Genomic DNA, 18,827 nt, shown 5'->3' on the forward strand with positions numbered 1-18,827 from the left:
TCCTGAAGCCCTTTGTCTGGATCTCCTATGAGATAGTAAGTGTCTTGGTTGTATAAGTAACATTTTTTTTAAATATTCTCTTCCTCAGAGCCGACACTATCCGAACTGGTACATTTCCTCCATACTTAAGTGAATGATATATAATTAAGAGAAGAGAGTACAGAACTAGCCTGATCTTGTGTGTCTACCACCTTTGCCGTAATGTCCTCTACTAGGTTAACTGAAGGCAAAAGAGCCTCTCTGAGCATGGATGAATGTGTACATGGTACATGTTGTTAATCAAACAAGTGATAAGACACAGCTGATAAGTGATAAGACACACACTAGCTTTATTCATAGGACACTTCTATATTGGGAGATAGTAATCAAACTAAATGAGCTGATGAAAAGCCCCAAATCTACTAAACATCAGTTTACCTTTCTCTTTAAACTATGGAAATAAATCAGAAACTTGGTTTTCTATGGGAAAATGTTCTAAGTCCTAAAAATTCCTTGTACCTATAAACTTCCTTTGTATTGCTTATGCATTATAAAGTTACAGGATAATCACATTACCACAATAGCCTCACAAGAATTTGAAGCTTTGTCATTTCCAGGTTAGTTACATTATTTGCTCCTGCCAGAAACCTAGTCAGGAGGAATTCATTGGTTTATTATTCTAAATTAATACACCCTGACCATTCAAATCTGGGAAATTCACTTGGAAAAAATACCTCAGCACATTTGGAGTTCTTTAGGACCTCAGTGGAACTTTATCAAGTGACCTGGTACCCTTTGCAAATATGAACTAGTTTTCAATATTTGAATGAAAAATGCAAGGATGTTTGCAAACATCTTTAAAGTTACAAAGTTCAAGATCATAGCCTGATGTGTGGCCAAAGCGCATTGTTTTAAACAAATCCTTTTACATGTTGTCCTTCTTGTCTGTTTCCTTTACCACTCTGTTTGACATTTTAAATAATTTGTATTGGCCAAATTAGAAGAAGAAACATAATCTGGGCCTTGTTCCAAGTAGTCAAAAATGAATAAACCAGGGTAACTTCTAGGTCAAATTAATGATTCATTAAGCATCACTTAATCTACCTGAATCTACATCTCAATTTTAGCTGTTTTTAGAATTTTATGAGACACTGGCCCCCAGGGGACTTTTAAAGTGATTATTTACCCTCCTGTAAGGGATTTCAGTGCAAAAATAAATTAGCTTATTAAATTAAATAGATTTACATATTTTAATGAGCATATTATCTTTTGTTATTTTGGTCTTTTGATGAATTCTTTTCTTCTTACAACAGGTCAAGTAATAAAAATTCACTGCATCCATTTACAAAATGATAGAAGTTTATGGGGAAGGTAAAGAGAATACAAAAGAACTTTCAGATCTCAGTTAAACCTGACGTCTTTTCCAAAAGCGTTTTCTGAGAATGATAACCCTTGATGACATTTTACATTTGCAGATGAGACAGGCCAGTAGACAAGGTTTCCAGGGGTCATCGCTTTGTCCTTTGCCCCTTTCCTATTTAAATACTGCTAACAAGTACCCCAATTCATCTCAGATAATCCAGTTTTCACTTTCTTAGACTTGAAGCCTATGAGTGAGGCTAGACATAAATAAACGTGTTTACTGACACAATGATAAATGTGTGACTGGTTATCCACCTGAAATGGCACGGAAGGAAAAAGGGTCAAACCCCTCTTGGATGTTGACAATTATAGTCTTAAGAAAAGTTAGGATATACCCAACACTATACAACTTATTTAATTGGCTTTGACAGCAAAGTGCTTTACAGCCATTGGATGTGGTATGTATTAATCATACTTGAAGATAATAGTTATTAGCTTACATGGCCAGATATTAGTTATTTCTCAGGAAGTCATCTGAAGGAACTTTATGAAACACTGTGTCTTAGTGTTCCCAAAATCTGGCTCATTTGTAGGAGATTGGAAAGCAGTGAAATTGGTACACATCATGTCCTTCTGTGCAATTCTTCATTCCAAGCACAGACAATACTTGGAGGGAAATAAAATGACTACAGTACCTATTGTGCTGTCAGCCTCTGTAACTGTCCAAACAAATTGAAAGACACAGGGCTGGTGTAATAAGACCAGGGTGGGGACCTGGGGACTACAAAGATGGAAGAAGAAAAAAAAATCAAGGAGGGACTGTATATGCTGAAAGGGAAAAGTCCTCTGCTAGTTTAATTTCCTGCACCTCATATTCCCTTTGGGGTGCATGGCACAAGAAAGGATGGCCACAGCTGTGCTGGGGGTGACTGGGTAGATGACAGCCCTCCACCTCCCTTAGGCTACTGCTGGTTGTGCTTCTGTGTGCACCAGGCTCTCCTCATCAGTATTGTGAACTTTTACTCTATCACTATGGGAAGCACTTATTTTGCACTGGTCAGGGATGAAATAGGGGGCTTAAGTGACTCATATTACATACTTCTTTAATACAATGCAACTTTCTGGATTCCAGAGATAGTCTCACATCCTCACGTGTCTGCAGTCATGTGTTGTCCCTTTTCGGACCCATTATGAGTTCTGGTAAACAAAATCTGTTAGCCTTGAGAAGAGTGCCTGGCACTGTTGGAGAATTCCCTTCAGAGCTGTTCTTGACATTCAGAGAAAACAAAGGGGCTTCGCATGGGCAGGGGTAGTGGTAACGAGTAGGGAACTCATAATGTGAGTGTGGCCAGTAGACTTGGCTCTTTTTGCTTTCCTTCCTTCCTTCCTTCTTTCCTTCCCTCTCTCCTTTCTCTTTCCTTCCCTTCTTCCCTTCCTCCTTCCCTCCCTCCCTTCCTCCTTCCCTCCTTCCTTTCCTTCTTTTCTTCCTTTCTCTCTTTCATTTGTTCAAATATCTACTCAATGCACCACACACTCTGCAAAACACTAGGGACACACTGATGAGGGAAAAACAGACACAATCAGGTCACTGGGCCATTATCCTGGAGCTCACTGGCCAGTGGCATTCAGCCCTGGTTATTATTTTAATTTTGGATGTCCCTTTATGATTAATGTCCACCTCTAATCCCAAATGTGAATTACAGGCTTACTAAAATATTCTAAACTTTTTAGAGGAGGAATATCATTCAGTTTTAATGATTTGAAACAGAATCCTGGATCTGGAAGTTCCTGCTAACTGCTTTTAACTTGGCATGACAACCTTCCAGCATGAAAGCTCATTCGACTTTGCTTCAGCTTTACTCACAGAAACAGAGAGATGCTGAACCAGATCTGGAAGCCAAGTCTCTGGTCATCCATTTTCTGAGACCACTCCAAGCACCCCCCATATTTTTCTGATTTAGTAAAATGTGTATTGAAAGAGGAGTGAGCCTTCCAAATCACAAAGGATGATCAGCCTATGGTCAGAGAATGAGCCTTAAGTCAGAATTTTTAATGTAAACATCTTCAACCCTCAACTTGTGATACTGTTTACAGAGAAAATTAGCCCTGTGTTTGCAGTGGGGCCTGAGATGTAGTCTTCCAAATAATTATGGGGGCAGAGGGGTGGATTCCTGGGTGAAAAGCACTTTAGAGGAACTAAGACATTCAACTTTTTTCCATTATAGCCCTGAGAAACCCCACAGAATATTCTGCAAGTAATTTACTGGTGATATTTGATATAAGCTGGGATAGTAGCCACATTTATAATCACTGAAGAGACAGCATATTAATGGCAACTGTCGGAGAGATAAGGAGGGACTTTAGATCCTCTCTCAAGTTGTTTTTTTCTGAGCACGCCTTCAATTCTAGGTCTGGTTTATCCCTGTTTGGTGTTATCTTTGGAAATCGCCAGCCGCCTGCTTCTGCTTTTTCCTTTTCACGTAGCAAAGCAGACAATCAAACCCTACTCACTGATTTTAATGCCATTATTTTTATTGAGCAGCATTCTAACTGCTCAGAGCTAGCTATTACTGTTCAATCTGAAGGTGCATATTAGGAGTAATGCTATTACTGCAAAGCCAAGCAAACAAGCAATAGTCCAGGTACCCTGTACTTTTCCCCTCTGTCTACTCCTGCCTGCTGTTCTTCATCCAAGAGCACTAACAAGATCATTCATGTGTATAACACCACATGGATTCAAACACAAAATAAAGAGAATGAAAACACTTTAATGTGTTTTGTTTCATTAGCCTATTATATATTATTAATGCTATTTCTAAGGTAATTTCTGATAAGTATCAATGATTAGCAATATACTGTGCTCCCTCATTTTAATAAAAGTTGAAATTCTTCATTCCTTATCTCATTTACTTATCTCTCCAATAATATTTATTAAGCACTTACTGTATGCAAGCCAATACGAATAAAATGGAAAAAAAAATCAGATATTCACCCTGCTTTCATGAATCTTAAGAGTTTAATGAGATTATTCCTGAAAAGTTGTATATTAATCAAACCTTATGAATTCATATTAAAATTCAATGAAATAGTTTGGTCTTAAAAGAAGTTCTCTATACATACTTTTGTAAAGAACTGATTCCTAGCATATTTATTTGGTTAGGCCAGATATATTAGACTTCTTTAAGCTAGGCATATTTTTCCTCTCAAACATGAGAATACCTTCCTTCTACAAAGTTTCTGTAAATGATATGGATATACAGTTCTTTCAGTACTAGACAATGGAAGAGCTTTTACTCTATCTTATAAAGCACTGACCGTTTGTCAGTGGTGTGTGTTTAAATAAGGGACAGATATACAAACAACTAACTACACTGTATGCAATTTTCTAAAAGTAAGGGAGTACAGCATATCTGAAAGAGTGGGGCCTTTAGAGACCGAGTTTAAGAGAAGTTGCTAGATCTTAGTAACAAATAGATTTGTCCAGAGAAAGAAATGGAAAAGAAAAGAAATTCACAGAGCATTTAAGAGTCACGTAGCCAGAGTTTTCTCAGAAGTGGTTTGGTTATTGTTATCAGAGAGAGAAAACCTCGGTTATCTTTCTAGATATCCTTGCAGGCTGTTTTTTCCCCAATAACTTACTTATTTGAGAGGCAGAGAGAGACATGGAAATAGAGATACAGAGGTACAGAGAAAGAGACAGAAACACAAGGAAAGCGAGCTTCCATCTGCTAGTTCATGTCCAATATGCTTGCAATGGCTGGTGCTACGCCAGGCCAAACTGGGAGCCCAGAACTCAGCTCAGATCTCTGTGGCTGGCAGGGTCCCAAGCAATTATGCCAATCATCACTGTTTCCCAGGGTCTGCATAAGTAGAAATCTGGAGTCAGTGGCTGGAGTCAAGACTCAAAGTAAGCACTCTGATGTGGCATATGGGCATCCTACCTGGTGTCTTAACCACTAGGCCACACATCACCTCTCTCCTGGGCTCTTCACAGGCTTCTTCCTGTATTTCCACTCTGAGGAAGAAGGAAAGGAGAAGGCCAGTACATCTTCCTTTCTCAACAGGAACCAAATTAAATCCTGCTGGAGAGGATTGGGCTGACTAGCATTATGCAGACTGGTAGAAAAATAAGGGGGAAGAGAGTGCTCTGCCCAGCAGAGGATTATACCTCACAGGTCAACCAGAGTGCAAATGCAAGCAGTCTGGAAAAAGAGTTCTTGTTAGGGCAAGAACCAGCAGTGTCTTCTATTTTTTCCTTCTTCCCTTTATAGTATCAAGAAGGATGAACACTCGAAGAAATGCTGTTGACTCACTGACTAAAAACAGAGGGTGGCTCTTTAATTTCATTTCTCTTTGATTAACTTTATTTTAAGTTTATTTTCTAGTACCTCATCTTAAAACATATAGTTCTGGAAAAAGTTTTTTTTTTTAAATGCCCCCAATCCAATCTACTGGTTTATAGGTTATAAAATTATAGATCAGAGTGGTGAGGTTAGTTGTTTAAGATCAGAAGTTTTAGGGGGAAAGATAAAGCTGGAAGTCAGATCTTCTGATCGCCCCCCAGTGACCCTAAACAGAGACCTGGTTTGCATCTGTGCTCTTAATTATACCAGCTGTGTCTGTTTCCGCTGTACAATGGAAGTAGTGATACTTCACAGGGAAGTTGTAAGAAATAGATGTGAAATTATAAGAAAAGCACTCGGTGGAGCACCAGAATCTTCACAGGTAATCACCTTTGTAGCACTTTTGCCTTTACCAATAAAAACAGCTGTGAGGGTCTGTGATTAAGACACTAGAGCTTGACTTCTGAAGTCAGTCAGGAAGAATAGGTACTATTACAGAAGATCTGTGTGAGAGCTTATTAAAATCATGCACACACACATATGCACTGTTATGCACATGCACACATACACACACATTTTTTTTCCCACAATGAACACCAACTTAGTGTTTGAAGTACCTGGTAAATGCTTTAATAATAAGTATCACTAACTGAACACCTAATATGCGTCGGATATTATGCCTCCTGACAACTATTAATTCTAATTCTCACAACAGTTTTGCAGAGCACTGCACAAATGATAACCCCAAAAGGCCTAAGTAATGTTACCCCTCAGAAACCAACTAGCATAAGGATTCAGACGTCAGCTAAACAACATATTCGATTCTCAGACTTGTTCCATGTGGATTAAAGAGAGGTGATTTCTTTCATAAAATCCTTTCCAGCACAAATGCCTGGACACTTAAACCAGCAGCTGTTCTCCTTAGACATTCAATGGGCAGCGTTGCTAAGCTTAATCAGTTGGGACCATAAACTTGGGGTAATTTAAAAATTGAACAAAGGGCACAGATGACGATTTCTTCCAAGCACACACCTGCTGGGAGGTTTGAGAAACTATCCCTAAGGTCAGACTTAATTGGATTTAGATCTAGATGAACCCTGACATGTTGATTATTCACTGCTTGAAAGTGGAAGGAAGAAAAATGCTAGGGTGAGAGGTCAGATGTGTAAGCTTTCCCCTCTCTCCACTGTGGTTCTGAAGAGTCCCCATTGGGGCCTTTCTTTTATACAGGTCTCATATTCTCATTTTTAACATAACTTGTGCCACCTAAACGCACTACCAGTCCATGTCTTCTAACACAGTACAGTGTTACAGCTTCTAGGATTGGCCCAGTAATGGATATTAGGAGCCTATCAAAGTCCAAAGCAAAATACATACAGATATGGATTCAAGAATTCTGACAACTATTTTCTGCTACAGAATTTTAAGAAAGAGGATGACACAATCTTAAGAAATGATGGACATTTTAGGATGAATGGAAGTGAGTGAATTGTCACGAATGAGCTTTATATATATTACTTCATATAGTTACCATCATTATTATCATCTCCATTTTGTCACAAGTACAATTCTCCACACTTTATCAAGGTTATAATCAAGGGTCAGAAAAGTGAAAACATTCATTTAATGTCATATTGCACTATATAGCAGAGAGGTTATTCACTACCCATTTCTGATTATAGCAGGCAATGTTCTGATAGAATAGCTGTGCTGAGACTATCAAGGGAGGGTAGATATGGAGAGAAATTTCCTAGAGAAGATGGACCTTGAGTTTTAGGACAGAAAAAGGAAAGAACGTGACTTGGTTGCCTGCTGCTCTCTATGTCTGGCCGATGAGACTGTAGGCCTGGAGAAGGCTGAAAATAGGAGCATAACTTGGTTAAAATGGCAGGCACAGGAAAACCAGTAACCTAGAGGTGGCAGAAAGAGAATAAAGGAATTGGAAAGATTCAAGAGGATGCTCTTTGGAGCTGAACCAAATTATGAGGTTCAGCACAGCCAGTGGATGTTTTAACACAGCAGAAAGGAAACCAAAAACTGGAGAACCAAAGAATGATATAGGGGCCACAGAGACAAGATATAATTAAAGTTTTTTTTTTTTTCTGGAAAAGAGATACATCAGGTTGACTGCTACAAGACAGTAAACAGTGTTTCTAAAATAAATAAAGGGAAATCCATGATGGAAAAGATGAGTTTGTAAAGGACAAGGACCACACTCTATTGCTTTTATAAAATGCCCCTGTGTTTTTCTATGAGCCATATTTGCATTTCACAACTATATACTGAGGGCCCACTGTGTGTCAGACTTGCTATGGGGACAGAGGTTCCACACTGTCCATGTGAACTATGTATTGAACCAGGTCTACATGGTAGGAAACAAGATGAAATCCCTTGGATTTCAGTGAGGATGATGTGGATATTGTGACCATGGAGTCAATGAGGAGAATACAGAGCAAAAATATGTGTTTCTGAGAATGAAATGGAATGAATTAGAGTGACTATCATAGTGCAAGTGAAGTGTTGATTGTATTGAATAAAATGAAAACAGACGAGTCTGTGCTCTGAATGGAAACAGAACAGGAAATGTGGATGAGATTTATAATGATAATAGTTTCCATTCGGGGCCCTGTTCTTGGCTATGCTGGATGCTTACTCACCACTCTGCAGCAAGACTGTGAGGAAATATTGTTATCCCACATCACGGGTGAGAATTATGGTGATTAATAATCCACTTGCCTGGGACCAAGGGGTCCCCAAGGCGCAGGACCTTTAAAACTAAAACTGGGAGAATCCTAAGCAAACCAGGATGGTTGGTTACCTGAGAAGAAAGTAAAGATCACAATGTCACAAGCAAGGGACAGAATCTGAACTTAGCCCAAGATTTTCTGATGCCAATATAAATGTCTTTTCATTATGCCACACTGCTTCAATCTTTGAAAAGCCCAACTTAACCAATGTCAGATCACACACTTTCTATCAATACAAACATGGAGAAGATTTTATTTATTGAATCAAATAACTTCCATGCTTTCTGTCTTGTTCAGTTTTTCATTGCCTCTGTCTTGACAACTAACAACCACATATGACCTAGCAGATTTTTGACTACCAGCAGGAGAAATATATTTATATGGTAAGTCTTTTTCTTTTTCATAAGTCAGTTATCATCCCAAAGGTGAGTAATAGGAGAGCATCCAAAAAGAAATTGTGTCTACAAAAGACTAACATCTGGAAGAAAATGAAATGAAAATCTTAAGTCCAGCTGTTTTGTCCATAAGCCAAACCTGCTGATATTTGAGGACATCTGGAGGATTGATTGAACCTTTTTCGATTTTCATACAGATGTTCAGTGTCATAGAGACTCAGCCACAACTCCACATGGAAAAATATGCATAATGATATTTCACTAACTATGTAATTGCCATAGGGAACCCTTTCATAATGCTAATAATGTCTGTGGATAGAATGAAGACTCACCTTACTGGCCTATGCTGCTATATCAATTATGTTTTATAGCATATGGCTATTATGTTCCAGGACATATATTTTGACCCAGATAGCCATGTCTTGATGTAGATATTATGGGTTTTGAAATCAGTTCCTGTACAGTCCTTTTTGGTTTAAGTTCTAGTTGGTTAACTGCAGTCAAGAAGAGTGGTGGGCACCAGGGGCTCCATCCGTCAGCCTTTCTTAAATAACAAAGCAAAGTTATTTAAAATGCATGATTCAGATAATTCAAGTTTTAAAATGATGTCACATTTTAACTAAATATAGTCCCAGGGCTCAATTTACTCTGCAATTAGCACACCCCCCCGTTTGACTGTTGTGTGAAGCAGCTGCATTATCTGCATTTTGCCAAGTAAACAAACTCTGCACCGTGCAATATTGTTTGTTGTTTGCTAATGTGCTAGTGGTTAGAAACTGCTTAAAAACTCTAATTATACATTTTCATATAATGCAGAGGCGGCATGGGGGTGTGCTTCATTACTTGAAGATATACACATGCAAAGTACATTTGTCCTTCAACTGGTTCATCGTAGTTATTCAATAAATATTTGTAAATGACTGAAAATTAATATCAAATCTTCATTGATTACTTACTGTGCACTAGTCACTGGGCTAAGCATTTCAAATGTGTACTATTTCTTAATCCAAAAACTAATCCTCTGAAGTGGCTTTCCTGTCCCCCATTTTACGTGTGAGTTAATTGAGATGCAAAATGTTGTTTTTCCAAAGTCATATAAATCTAGCCAATGGCAGAGGTGGTTCTTGAACTCAGGTTTGTCTGACTTCATATCCTATGCTATTCACCATTATATCTACTGCCTCTTCAAGTATCTTGTGGCACACATGTGGTTTGCTGAGGGCCCAAGACTGGTTTAAGACTGCTATCAAGGGACTGGCACTGTGGCGCAGCGGGTTAACTCACTGGCCTGAAGCGCTGACATCCCATATGGGCACCGGTTCGAGACCTGGCTGCTCCACTTCCGATCCAGCTCTCTGCTGTGTCCTGGGAAAGCAGTGGAGGATGGCCTGGGTCCCTGGGCCCCTGCATCCACGTGGGAGACCCAGAGGAAGCTCCTGGCTCCTGGCTTTGGACTGGTGCAGTTTCAGCCATTGTGGCCATCTGGGGAGTGAACCAGCGGATGGAAGACCTCTCTCTCTGTCTCTACCTCTCCTCTCTCTGTGTAACTCTTTCAAATAAATAAATAAATCTTTAAAAATACTGTTATCAAACACAGATATGCATAGATCATTTTATTCCCATTTCATTAGAAACCCTCTTAGCAGCCAGGCAAAGAGAGGTACACAGAACACAAACCCCACTTGCACACATCCAAAATGATTTAGTCATTGAGTGAGCAAAGGTTGTTTTAAGCCAAATGACACCTGTAAAGGAAAGTTATGTCCCTGCTCTTTCCTTTTAAATCTGAACTTCTTTCTTACTGGTCTGGTTGGTTGCAAACATCAATGTGTCATAAAAAATACATTGCCTTATAAATCACATTCTCCTGTAGATTACAACATGTTTTATTACCCATCTGAAGCTCTTGAAACTTTCTTTCTTCAAAACCTATTCGAGTTACAAAGAGGTATTTACACTTCAAAGGAAGTAGTTATGAAATCTACACTTGCAGAACACAAAACTACCTCTTTAAGTACTTCCAGTGGTTGATAACTCACTCATTTTTGGTGAGTTTGGTACATAATGGTACCACCTTCTAAAGATCCCACCAGCAACTTTAACAATGGATCCAAACACATCAGTCTGTTGATCTCAAGTGGAATCTTTCTAAAAAGAGACATCCCAATTCTTGGAAACCCACGTTCCAGTGCATTGAACATGGAGCACGTTGGGAAATTCAGTTTACATACCAAAGTGGGGATTTTATATCAAATACTTGTCTTTTCATTGTGAAAATTTGAAAGGAATAATAATTATGCTACTCACCATTTAATAGAATAAGCAAGTGGCACTCTTGAGGTTGTTTCTGCTCCCTTTAAAAATAGCACTCCTCAAATGCCATGTGGAAGACTAGGCTTACCTCCCTTTCAGTCACACGGCCATATGCAGTGTACAGAATGCTTGTACCTCCATTATGTAATTGGATGATTAATTTGGACACTTAAAATTATACCTCACCTACAGTTCTGTTTTCTTACCACTAAATTCCAGGTGGATAACTTTCTGCGGTCACTGCCTTGATTAAAAAGGCAACATAAAATAATTCTGTTCTAGTCCCAAAGAGAATTCAGACAAAGAAGACAGAAAGGTAGAAAACAACAGCTCACCCCTGTGAAATCAAACTTCACGAGAGTGGCTCCCGTTAAAGGGCTTCCCAACTGTACCAGACCATAACCTGACGATTCACTATTCTAAGAGTAAGTGCTTCACCTTGAGGTTCTTTATTTTTTTTTTTTTTCAGATAATTGCCTATAATGGTGGTGCCTCACCTTAGACATTAAAGTATCACCTCAAAGGGAAGAGCTAATGATGTGTGGAAAAGGGGCCTCCACTGAGAACCTCCACAAGTAGGACATTCATCAGAGAGTCCCACGTTGAATGTGAAGCATGTGGCACAGTGGAGAGAACACAGCCTTGGATGTTAAACTGTCTTGCATTCAAACCAAGACTATTCCACTTACTAACTCAAAGCATTGGGTAGCTTAAAGAACCTCCTTGAGCCTTACTTTTCTTATCTCTATAATGGAAGCACTGATACCCTTTCCTCATAAGGTTACTGTGAAATGAACTGCATATGAATGTAAACATTTAGTTGGGGTTCAAGGTATTAAATAATCAGTAGATTCTTTGCCCATTTATTATTAGACCTGTGTCCTTGGCAATTTTCCAGGCATAAATCCAAGAGGGTGTGAACTATGGAATGCATTACAGTGAAATGGAGAAGATGGAAATCTTTAGTGTTGGATGGTTCCCCAGATTGACCTGAACACCTGGAAATGATGATGATATTTAAGAAAACCAGAAATAAAGAGAGATGAGTTGAGAGTATTTTAGGCATGGAAAGCCAAGACACCCTGGAAAAAAAAAAAAAAAAAAAAAAGGAAGACCTAAATGGAAGATCTCTGCGAGTGAGATCCCAGTGGAAAGAACGGGGCCATCAAAGAAGGAGGCACCTTTCTCTGAAGGGAGGAGAGAACTTCCACTTTGACTATGACCCTGTCGGAATAAGATTGAAGTCGGCAAACCCAAAAGGCTTCCATAGCCTTGGCAACTCATGACTGGAGCCTAGGGAGATTACTGACGCCATAAACAAGAGTGTCAAATTGTTAAGTCAACAACAGGAGTCACTGTGTACCTACTTCTCATGTGGGATCTGTCCTTAGTGTGTTGTCCAGTGTGAAGTAATGCTATAACTAGTACTGAAACAGTATTTTACACTTTGTGTTTCTGTGTGGGTGCAAACTGATGAAATCTTTACTTAATATATACTGAATTGATCTTCTGTATATAAAGAGAATTGAAAATGAATCTTGATGTGAATGGAATAGGAGAGGGAGCAGGAGATAGGAGGGGTGTGAGTGGGAGGGAAATTATGGGGGGGTAAGCCATTGTAATCCATTAACTATACTTTGAAAATTTATATTTACTAAATAAAAAATAAAAAAAGAGAGATGAGTGAGAGTAAAACAAGAATGAGAATGAGAGAGACAGACAGACAAAGGGGTTATATTTTATAATTCTTTTGTCTTGCTCATCCTGGAATCTTCAGCTCCTAATGAGGCAACTGGCACATAGTAGGTTACATAATAGATACGTGTTAAGTTAATAAATGAATTAATGTGCAACTCACACTCTGAAGTCACTAAGCCTACTTCAGTTCATATTTGAATTGGATGCATGATCAAAGTAAATATACCTCAGAGAACATTGTTATCGGAAATATATAAATATTTAACGTAGCATTTTTGTTCTTTCTAAAGAACTACAGCAAAAGACTTGTACACCATTTCAAATAAAATGGATGGAGAATGAAGAATACTGAGGGGAAGTATTGCCTAGATAGCTCAGGATATTGTTCCTTTCCCAGGTAGGAGGCTTTAGTTTTTTATATTTTACATTCCTATTTGAATTAACACAATTCTAAGAAGTTACTGGCCTCTGACAGAGAACTTGTCAACTCTTAGAAGTTCCTAGTGTTTTCGTTTGCCTGCACTTGAAGACTTGCAAGTGATGAAAAATCAATCACTAGCTGGAATTCATCTTGCAGATCAGGGACAAATCAGCCAATCAGGATAGTGTGTCTTAAACAAAGGTTGGCTTGGACTTGTACACATAAGGATTTTTATTCTAATGTGTGTATTGGGGAGTTCATACATCCTTACATATCTCTATTCCTAGAGCAATCTCCCTTCCCATTTTGTGTTAAATTTTACTTCCTTTTCCTTTTAGAGAGTCTTATCTTCCATTCCACCATAGATAAGCAGTAAACATCTGCTATTTTTACAATATTTATAAAAGTACAGCCTTTTTTTCCTAGAAACACAGAGCTCTAGGAGGCAAAGTATTATTATAAGTGCCTATTTTCATTATGAAAATAGGATATGTGTCAGCGAGGGGGCCACAATGGACAGCTGCTCATCTCAATGAGGAAATTGGCAAAAGAGGCCTCTTCAGTGATAGACCAGGTTCAATAGTCTTAAGATTACTGGCACGGTGAACTTTATCATTTTAAACTGTAAATGAGTCATGGCTATACTGAACTAAATTGCATTATTTTTAGAATAAGGATCAAGGTCTGGGAAATCAACTAGCCCTTGTATTTGAACAGATGGAGTGCTATACGCCTGTCTCAGAACCTCTGAATTGAATCCAATGTTTCTGGGCCAGCGCTGTGGCGTAGTGTGTTAATCCTCTGCTTGTGGCACTGACATCCCATATAGGTACCGGTTCAAGTCCCAGCTGCCCCTCTTCCAATCCAGCTCTTTGCTATGGCCTGGGAAAGCAGTAGAAGATGGCCCAAGCACCTGGGCCCTTGCACCCACGTGGGAAACCCAGAAAAAGCTCCTGGCTCCTAGTTTCAGACTGGCTCAGCTCCAGCCATTGCAGTCAATTGAGGCGTGAACCAGCAGATGGAAGACCTTTCTCTCTCTGTCTTTCCCTCTCACTGTCTGTAACTCTACCTTTCCAGTAAATAAACGCAACCTTAAAAAAGCAGCAGCAGCAGCAGCATGTGATGTCCCGGAAACCAGGACATGGCTCCTAAAGTTTAAAAAAATCGAATATTCCTTTTTTAAGCTAAACATTCTTGAACACACATGGGAAAAACGAATTTTAAAAAACAATGCTAATGCATAAAAGACCATTTTGCTACATGCACCACTGGGTAGCACACACTTTAACACAAAATTAACAACTGATGATTCTGGCAAATCACAATTTCTTCTACCAGGGAAGCCTCACAATGGCCTGGATTCTGATTCCAGCTACTCATGCATAATATTGGAGGTAAGATCTACTCATACACTTTACATGGCAATCTTGGCAGAGCAATATGCTAATGGTGTCTTTATCTGTGAGTAAGCCCCTGAAATCATTTATTAGAATGGCCACAGAGTTTTGGAAATGTTTGAAGCAGGATAAAATCTTTCTTTTACAGGTGAAACCCAGCTTGGGATCCAGCAGTCTCATGTGCTCTTGTTCTCTTCTCATGAATTCCTACACATTCCCCTTTCCTCTCCCACTTCCTATTTTTCTTTTCTCTCTGTATGTAGTTTGGGAATGGAAGGAAAGAATGGAATTCCACTCTAGGAATCTGGTTCTCTGATAACCCCAGCCCTACAAACATGGAGAGGTTCAGTATGACCAGATCCATCACCCAGGCTGCTGTTTTTCAGATTGTGGTAGAAATTTTTTTCACATTAAAGTAGAACTCGTTGCATTCTGGCACATGACTTCTCTAGCAGGGAAGCCATGTGTGCAAGTGGATAATAGGCAGCAGTGCAGAAGGCAAGCGGTCCCCTGCCCAGTTTAATCGTTACAGGCTCTTTAAGAGGTTTTTTATTTAGATAAAAGGAACAAATTTAATGTATTCCATATATACAATTTTAAGAGTATAATGGTACTTCCCACCCTACCCTTCTTCCCTCCCTTGCTCCCACCCTCCCTCTTCCTTCTTTTCTTATTTTTCTTTTAATTCTTACAATGACTTACCAATGGAAAGGAAACCCAGATAAGTACTTGCCAAATTTGTTGATTCATTACACAAAGATTTGCCAAGAAGCTCTGTTAAGCCCTGGGAATGCAGAAATGCAAATTCTACAGAATCTTTTTTATCATGGATAATTGTACAAGGTTGAAAATTATAAATACATACACACAAAGGCAAGTTACTATGGAAGTCACATGAAACACTAGTTCTCAGGTTGGGAAGAAGGGGGATCTTTCCAGGTAATTTAGACATGCAAAGACCCAGAGAAAAAGACACAGAGTATTCAATAAACGAGGTAAGGGTGGTAGTATAGAAATGAGGTCCACAGAATGAAATAAGATGACATTAAAGTGAGCCATAGAAATTCAGATGTTATTGATAATCTTGATGTTCATTTCAGTAAACAGTAGAGGCCAACTACAGTGAGGCATGAGGGAATGAGAACAAAGACCACATTTTCAAGAAGTTTGATGGTGAATAAGAAAAGGAGAGATTAGAAAATTAATTAGGGTGTTCAATAAGAGGAAAATATCTAGGACAGAAGAGACTTGGATTTTTTTTGTTTGCTTGTTTTGAAAATAGGAAAGAGATAGGAGAGAAAAAAAGTACAAGAGAGGATAAAGCCAAAGCAGTGACCAGAAACATGTTTCAGAGACCATAAAGAGAATCGATAGGCAGATCAGTATTAGATGAAGTAGCCCCAAACTCTATATGGCCCTTTTTTGCTAATAAACTGGAGAGAAGGAAATAAAAATCTAACCTGTGACCTACAAAATCTGTAGGGAAAGTGGAGATGGGAGCTGAGTGTGGGAAAGCAAAAGGCTTGTAAAGAAACAGAAGGTGAAATGACTATAATGTTCAACATTACCAGTAATGCAGAATATGCCATTCACTCTCAAAAAATGTGGCAAAATCCAGAAAACCACAAGCGAACAAACGGAAACCTGACAATTCCAAGTGTTGGCATGTGTGTGGTGCAGCGAGAGCTATTAAACCTTTCTGCTACACCTACTTGGACAACAGTTTGGCACATGCAGTAAAGACAATAGTGTGCACACTCTGACCAGAAATTACAATTGCAAGTATGCACAGGAAGACTTCTTGTACATGTGCACAAGGAAAGTATAACCTGAGTGGTCACCCATAAGATATAGATTTTAAAATGAATTATTGGGGCCGGCGCTGTGGCTTAGTGGGTTAACACCCTGGCCTGAAGCTCTGGCATCCCATATGGACGCCGGTTCTAGTCCCAGCTGCTCCTCTTACTATCCAGCTCTCTGCTGTGGCCTGGGAAAGCAGTAGAGGATGGCATAAGTCCTTGGACCCCTGCACCTGTGTGGGAGACCCAAAAGAAGCTCCTGGCTCCTGGCTTTGGATCGGCGCAGTGCCAGACGTTGCGGCCATCTGAGGAGTGAACCATCGGATGGAAGACTTCTCTCTCTCTGCCTCTCCTTTCTGTGTGTGTGTAACTCTGACTTTCAAATAAATAAATAAATCTTTAAAAAAATAAAATGAATTTACCTGTGGACCATTATCTAGAAGTCAAAAATGGGTTAGATATGCATGTACAAAGTGGAATTCATATATAATGTAATGTTGAGGTCGGGTAATCACATTTATATGATATTCTAAACATTCAACAGTCTATCAATAGTTAATAAATACACCTGCATGTGAAGAAAAAGTAAAAAAAAAAACAGAAAGGATATACATCTCAAACTTATTGTATCTTGTACATCTAAAATTTTATTTCAAAAACTACATAAAAAAATATGCACACAATAGACTATTCTGCAGCAATGAGAAGAAACAGTCTACAACCACAGTCAGCTCTATGGATGAATCTCAGAAGCAAATTAAATCAAATAACATAGAGACATAAACTATATAATTTATATAAAAACAAAAGTCCGTGTATCCTGATAGAGTTCAGGATAAGGAGGGATGGGTGATTAGTGAATGTAAGTGAGTACAGATAAAGCTGTCTGTGGTGCTAGTTATGATTATGTTTTGTACCTTGATTTAATTTCTAGTTGTACAGTTGTTTTCAGTTTATAAAGAGCCATTGACTTGCACACTTACTAAATGTTTACTTTTATGAATGCATGTTATATTGCAATAAGATATATAAAAATGCTATTTGAAAAAGGAAAACAGGGCTGGCACTGTGGTTCACTTGGTTAATCCTCTGTTTGCAGTGCCGGCGGCATCCCATATGGGCGCCGGGTTCTAGTCCCGGTTGCTTCTCTACCAGTCCTGCTCTATGCTGTGGCCCGGGAGGGCAGTGGAGGATGGCCCAAGTGCTTGGGCCCTGCACCAGCATGAGAGATCAGGAGAAAGAACCTGGCTCCTAGCTTCGGATTGGCACAGCGCCGGCTGTGGTGGCCATTTGGGGAGTGAACCAATGGAAGGAAGACCTTTCTCTCTGTCTCTCTCTCTCAAAAAGAAAAGGAAAGGAAAGGAAAGGAAAGGAAAGGAAAGGAAAGGAAAGGAAAGGAAAGGAAAGGAAAGGAAAGGAAAGGAAAGGAAAGGAAAGGAAAGGAAAGGAAAGAAAAGAAAAGAAAAAGGAAAACAAATCTAGGTAAAATGGCATATCAACATTTATTTACTTTTGGTTGATGGATTCATAGATGGTTTTTATATTTCCTGTGACATGCTTTTAATTTGTAATATAACACAAAAGGAAACACGGGAACCAGCTTCAATTATGAATTATAAATTGGTAATAGCACCAGTCAACAGAAATAGAGAACAAGGAATCTGAGACCTAGAGAGCACAAGAGATCTCCTGTGGCAAAAATTAAAATATAAACTCAGTCTTCTCAGATCTCTGGTTATGTGCTATCTTCTCTCATATATAGTGTTGCAAACTCATATCCTCACTTTTTATTTTGGATTGACTCAAATGCTGCCTTTCAGTCTTGTGCAGTACCCTTATTGTATGTTAGAAACTATATTAATCACCAATTAAGGAAATTTGCAACCATCCTAGCATCTGTTGACATTTTAAAACATGGGGATTTGAGGTAGGTGAAAGAATGACAGTGTTTCCCCTTCTGATTTTCAGGCATTCCCCGAAAAGGGACAATATGTCTCTGCTTTGGAGTTGGTCTGTTTCTCAAAGGTTTGTGTGCTGGAAGCTTGGTCCCCAGTATGATGAAATGGAGCTGGTGGGACCTTTAAGAGGTGGGGCCTAAATGAACTGTTTGGTCATGGGCATGCCACCCTCAACAGTGGTTTAATGCTCTCACTGGGCTGAGTTAGATTTTGTGTGACTTGGTTAGTTCTAGCAAGAGTTGTTAACAAAATGAAGCTGCCTCCCTGACACACCCCCCAACACACACATGTGGCTACTTATATACCCAGCTACTATTTCTCCTTCTGCTTCTCTGCCATGTTGTGACACATCTGGGAGAGGGGGAGCCCATTCCCCCAAGGGCATCATATTGTTTGAACCTTGCAGCCACTGGAA

At 39.2% G+C, this 18,827-nt stretch overlaps 1 protein-coding gene across 2 annotated transcripts in view; it reads right to left on the reverse strand.

Annotated features, from left to right (window-relative positions):
• The window catches only part of PTPRD (protein tyrosine phosphatase receptor type D), a 1,783,257-nt gene that overhangs the window by 571,786 nt on the left and 1,192,644 nt on the right, over positions 1-18,827 (reverse strand). The gene's annotated exons all lie outside the window — the stretch shown is intronic.

This window comes from Oryctolagus cuniculus, chromosome 1 (genome assembly GCF_051225735.1).
Source record: "Oryctolagus cuniculus isolate XC-2025 breed Fujian yellow rabbit chromosome 1, ASM5122573v1, whole genome shotgun sequence".
Lineage (NCBI taxonomy): Eukaryota > Metazoa > Chordata > Mammalia > Lagomorpha > Leporidae > Oryctolagus > Oryctolagus cuniculus.